Below are 6,000 nucleotides of genomic sequence, written 5' to 3'. Positions count from 1 at the left end.
TCTACTCCAGATCTGAGCAGGGGCATGTCCGGCATGTCAAGTATGTTCTCCAGAGGCTTCTGGAGAATAAGATAAATTGAATGAATTGGCCGAAAAATGTGAATCCCATGTAACGAAGGTCTCCTTCTTGGGCTTTGTGGTTGATGAAGAGAACTTGCAGATGGACCCAGCCTAAGTTCAGGCAGTCATCGATTGTACCGGCCTCCAGGGAGAAATTGCAGGAGTTCTTGGCGTTCACTAACTTCTACAGACGGTTCATGCTGAACTATAGCCTGGTGGCACCAACCACTCACTGCACTGAGCTCTCCACCTTCTCCTTTCCTCTGGTCAGCTGCGGCAGACAAGGCCTTCATGGGTTAAAGAGTTGGTTCAATTCCTCACCTATGCCGGACACCTCACATCAGTTTGTGGTGGATGCCTAAGATTTGGGCGTAGGGGCTGTACTCTCTTAGAAGCTACTGTCGACCAAAAACTTCACCCCTGTGCTTTTTTTCTCGGAAGTTATCCCCTGCAGAGCACAACTATGATATTGGGAACTGGGAACTGTTGGCAGTCAAGATGGCGTTGAAGGAGTGGAGGCAACACAGGGAGGAGAGGAACCTTTCATTGTCTGGGCTGAGCACAAGAACCTCGAATACTTAATACATTTTTTAAATAAATTTTGACTTTTCTCTTTCATACAGCCCAGGATCAAAGAACAACAAACCTGATGCGCTGAGAATTTGCTCCGGGGGCCTAGGAACGTCTCTTTTAGTGTTAGTGTTGCTCCCTACGTTCAGCTCTAAATTGGTGAGCTTGATTATGAGGTTGAACGGTCTAACAGGCAGAGGGTGACACATTTATCACCTATTTATTTTTTGTCACCTAACCTCTTTAAAGAATGGAGGGAGGGGGCGTCCGTGGCTCTAGTCACGCCGGTCATCGAGCTGGATGAGGTGGGCCTGGAGGTTCAAAAGCGGCTGATTGTACCACAGCCCTGTTAAGTTACCATCTCTCTCCGTCCCAGAGGGCGGAGGTAGCTACACTTCAGCGTTGCTTCTCTGATGTTTTCTCCTCCCTGCCAGGCCTCAAGTCCCCCATACACCACCATGTGGAGACAACCCCGGGGGTGAGGGGCGCTCTCGGCTATATCGCCTGCCTGAACACAAACGCAAGATCGGAATTAGAGGCAATGCTGGACATGGGTGTCCAGCATTACCGTTTGGCCATTTGGCTTATACCACTTTCGCAGACTTCCGTTTGGGTTGTTCAGTGCCGCAGCCACCTTTCAGAGACTCATGGACCATGTCTTGCGTCTGCATGTAGCATACACCGTGGCCTACCTAGATGATGTTATCATTCATATATGTATATATACACATATATATATGTATATATACACACACACATATACATACATACATACATACATACATACATACATACATACATATATATATATATACATACATATATACATACACATACACATACACATACACATATATATATATATATATGTATATATATATATATATATATATATATATATATACATATATACACTGTCATATCAGACAGCGGTGCAAGACTCCACTAAGTGCACACTGGCTGCCCTCATGTTTGGCCGCGAGCTCCACACCCTTGTGGACTTGGTGTTTGGCCCTCCCCCCCGAACCGGAGGTGGCCGGGGAGCCGGGCATGGACTATTTTCACCACCTTCGGGAGCAGCTCCGGGCAGTGCATGAACTGACCAGGCAGGCTCTCACCGACGCTGGGTCCCGTCAGAAAAAGGCTTACGACCAGCGCGCCAAAGGGGAGGATTTTGCCTCCGGGCGCAGGTGTGGGTCTACAGCCCGGAGAGGAAGAAAGGCCTCTCCCCAAAGCTGACTAGCCACTGGGTGGGACCCTTTACGATCCTTGAGAGACTGTCTGCCGGGTGGTGGTTCTTCATCGCAATCGACTTGCCCCCTTGGCTCAGTCTGAGGGTGAGTCAGGGGCAGACGGGCAGCCTCCAGTCTGTGCCTTGCCACGGGAAGCAGCTAAGGGGCCCCCTGGGTGGGCACGGCGAAAGCGTCAACTCCCCCAACACATCAGAGACTTTGTGGTAGAGACATGGGTTGCTGGGGACAGCTAACCGGCTAGGTGGGGGCAATGTAGCTTGTTGGGGAATAGAGGTGGGGCGGGATTTCCCATCATGCTTTGTTTATTGTGTGTTTTGGGCTTGTCGGGGAAAGGGATTGTTTTATGTGTTCTTAGTTACAGTAATGTTAATTGTTATGCCGTTGTTCGCGTTAGTTAACCAGGTTACATGTGTTAGATTGTTATTACTTTTATGTGTTGTGATTATGTTATGATTGTTACACCAGAAGTGAGAGTGTGTGTGTGCCGTTAGTAACCTGCCTGCCCTGATAAGTGTTGAGCACTAAAATGGCTGAGCACTCTGAGTAATAAAGATCGCGCTTGGTTGTGAAATCAAATCTCCTGCCTCTTGCTTGCTCAAGGAAGCCCTAGCTCGCTACTATATATGTATGCATATATATATATATATATAAAGTGGTGTGCCATTCGCATCTGGTTCCATACTGTGCTGGTATAAAACAAACTTTCAGATAATGTCCTCTGTGTTCTCTGTGACGATTGAATGAGCTTGAGACAATGAATGACATAAAAATAACAACAAATGGCAGGGTTAGAATTGAGATAATAATAATCTAGCCACTGGAGATCCACAAGCGAGTGTATCATCAGTGCCGGTCCCAAGCCCGGATGAATAGAGAGGGTTGCGTCAGGAAGGACATCAGCATAAAAACCATGCCAAATCAAACATGCGGACAACAAATCTGATTTCTATACTGGATCGGTCGAGGCCCGGGTTAACAACGACCACCACTGGTGCCGTTAGCCAACTGGGTGCCAGTTGAAATTGTGCTACTGTCGGTTGGAGAAGAAGAAGAGGGGGAAGGCGCGTCTGAAGACAGCAGGAGAGGAAGAAGGGTAGGAGAGTAGAGTTGAGAGTAGGAACTTTGAACATCGGCACTATGAAGGGTAAAGAGAGAGAGCTGGCTGACATGATGGAGAGAAGGAAGGTAGAAGTACTATGTGTACAAGAGACCAGGTGGAAGGGGAGTAAGGCCAGGAGTATCGGAGCCGGGTACGAATTGTCTCTACCATGGAGTGGATAGTAGGAGATATGGGCTAGGGATAGTCTTGAAGGAAGAACATGTAAACTGTGTTTTGGAAGTGACGAGAGTGTCGGACAGAGTGATGAGCATGAAGCTGGAATTTGATGGGGTGATAATCAATGTGGTCAGTGCATATGCTCCCCAAGTTGGGTGTGAGATGGGAGAGAAGAAATGGGAGAGATGGGAGAGAAGAAAAGAAGAATTCTTTAGTGAGTTGGATGTAGTGGTGGAGAGCGTCACCAAGGGAGAGAGAGAGGTCATTGGTGCAGATCTCAATGGGCATGTTGAAGAAGGGATCAGAGACATAAGTGACGAGAAGGTGATGGGTAGTTATGGTGTCAAGGAGAAAAATGTGGAAAGACAGATGGTGGTGGATTTCCCCAAAAGGATGGAAATGGCTGTTGTGAATACGTATTTCAAGAGGAGGGAGGAACACTGGGTGACCAAGAAGAGTGGTGGAAGGTGCACACAGGTAGACTACATCTTATGCAGGAGGGGCAATCTGAAAGAGATTAGTGATTGTGGTCGGTGAGTGTGTTGCTATGCTGCATCAAAAGGTGGTCTGTTGGATGACTCTGGAGGCCAAGAAAAGGAAGAGAGAGAGAAGAGCCAAAGAGAAAATGGTGGAGGTTGAAAAGGGAGGCATGTTGCATTCAATTTAGGGAAGAGTTAAAGCAGGCAATAGGTACGAATGAACAGTTACCAAATGACTGGGAAATAATTGCAGAAGTGGTGAGGGAGACGGCCAAGAAAATACTCATTGTATCATGAGGGAAGAGGAAGGAAGACAAGGACTCTTGGTGGTGAAATGAGGAAGTATAGGAGAGCATAGAGCAAAAGAGGTTGGCAAAGAAGAAATGGGATACTCAGAGATGAAGAAAGTAGACAGGAGTACAAGCTGATGCGGCGCAAGGCGAAGGGAGAAGTGGCAAAGGCAAAGGAAAGGGCATACGTTGAGTTGTATGAGAGGTTGGACAACAAGGAAGGAGAAAAGGACTTGTACCGATTGGCAAGACAAAGGGACCAAGCTGGGAAGGATGTACAGAAGGTTGGGGTGATGAAGGATAATGATAGGAATGTGCTGACTAGTCAGGAGAGTCTGTGGAGAAGGTGGAAGGAGTACTTTCAGGAGTTGATGAGTGAAGAAAATGAGTGTGAGAGAAGAGTGGATGATGTGGGGATAGTAGATCAAGATGTGAAGTAAAATAGCAAGGATGAGGTGAGAACAGCATTAAAGAAAATGAAGAGTGGAAAGGCAGTTGGCCTAGATGACATACCTGGGGAAGCATGGAAGTGTTTCTGTGAGATGGCAATGGCGTTCCTAACGAGACTGTTTAACACCATCCTGGAAAGGGAGAGGATGCTGGAGGAGTGGAAAATAAGTGTACTGGTACCCATTTTCAAGAATAAGGGAGACATACAGAGCTGTAGTATCTACAGGGGAATAAAGTTGATCATCCACAGCATGAAGCTATGGGAAAGGGTTATAGAGGCTAGGTTAAGAGGAGAGGTGGGGATCAGCGAGCAGCAGTATGGTTTCATGCCAGGAAAGATTAATACAGACGCAATATTTACTTTAAGAATGCTGATGGAAACGTACAGGGAAGGCCAGAGAGGGTTGCACTGCTTGTTTGTGGATTTAGAGAAAGCATACGATAGGGTGCCGGGAGAGGTAGTGTTGTATTGCATGAGGAAGTCGGGGGTAGCAGAAAAGTACGTAAGAGTGGTACAGGATATGTATGAGGGCAGTCAGCCAGTAGTTAGGTGTGCCGAAGGCGTGACATAGGCATTCAAAGTGGAGGTGGGATCAAGGATCAGCTCTGAGCCCTTTCTTGTTTGCAATGGTGATGGTTGACAGGTTAACAGATAAAATCAGGCAGGAGTCTCCGTAGACTATAATGTCCAGGGATGACATTGTGATCTGTAGCGAGGGTAGGGAGCAGGTTGAGGATAGGCTGGAGAAGTGGAGGCATGCATTAGAGAGAAGAGGAATGAAAGTCAGCAGGAGTAAAGCAGAATACATGTGCCTGAATAGGCGGCGAAAAGCTAAGAATGCAAGGACTGGAGGTGGAGAAGAAGGATGAGTTCAAGTACTTGGGGTCGACCATCCAAAGCAGCGGAGAGTATGGGAGAGAGGTGTCCGGAGTGATCTGTGACAGAAGGGTTCAAGCAAGAGTGAAGTGGAAGGTCTACAGGACAGTTGTGAGACCAGCTATGTTGTATGGTTTAGAGGCAGTGGCACTGACAAAAAGGCAGATGGCTGGATGCTCCATCCTCAGACGGATGCTGAGGATGGAGCTGCCAGGCAAGAGGAAAAGAGGAAGGCCAAAGAGAAGGTTTATGGATGTGGTGAGGGAGGACATGCAGGTGGTTGGTGTAAGGGAGGAAGATGCGCAGAACAGAAGGTATTGGAGGCAGATGATCTGCTGTAGCGACCCCTAACGGGAGCAGCCGAAAGAAGATGAAGCATTGACATGATAATGTGCATAATAGCAATGTAAGGTTCAGAAGATGAGGTAATTCATGTATTTGAGTTACCATATTTCCTCAAATATAAATTACTCAAATAAATACTGGGCCTCTAAAAAATGCGGGGGGTGTAGTCAAAAACAAACAAATAAAGGCGGAAACCCTACCTCAGATTTAGACCAGGGTTAGGGGAAAATCTAAGGATGAACTACCAGTGCCTGTTAAGCATAATGTAAATTTCCGCTGCTTTACTGTAAATTGGTAAATTCATGAATACAATCATGCTATCTTCAACACTTTGTTGTCTTCAACTCATTGTGTGAGAGGTGAACCTAACTCTGAGAATTGGAGCAAGGTTTTTTTTTGT

The sequence above is a fragment of the Zeus faber genome (assembly GCF_960531495.2).
Source record: "Zeus faber genome assembly, chromosome: 12".
Taxonomy (NCBI): Eukaryota; Metazoa; Chordata; class Actinopteri; order Zeiformes; family Zeidae; genus Zeus; species Zeus faber.
The sequence above is the reverse complement of the archived record's forward strand: the minus strand, read 5'-3'. Positions refer to the sequence as shown.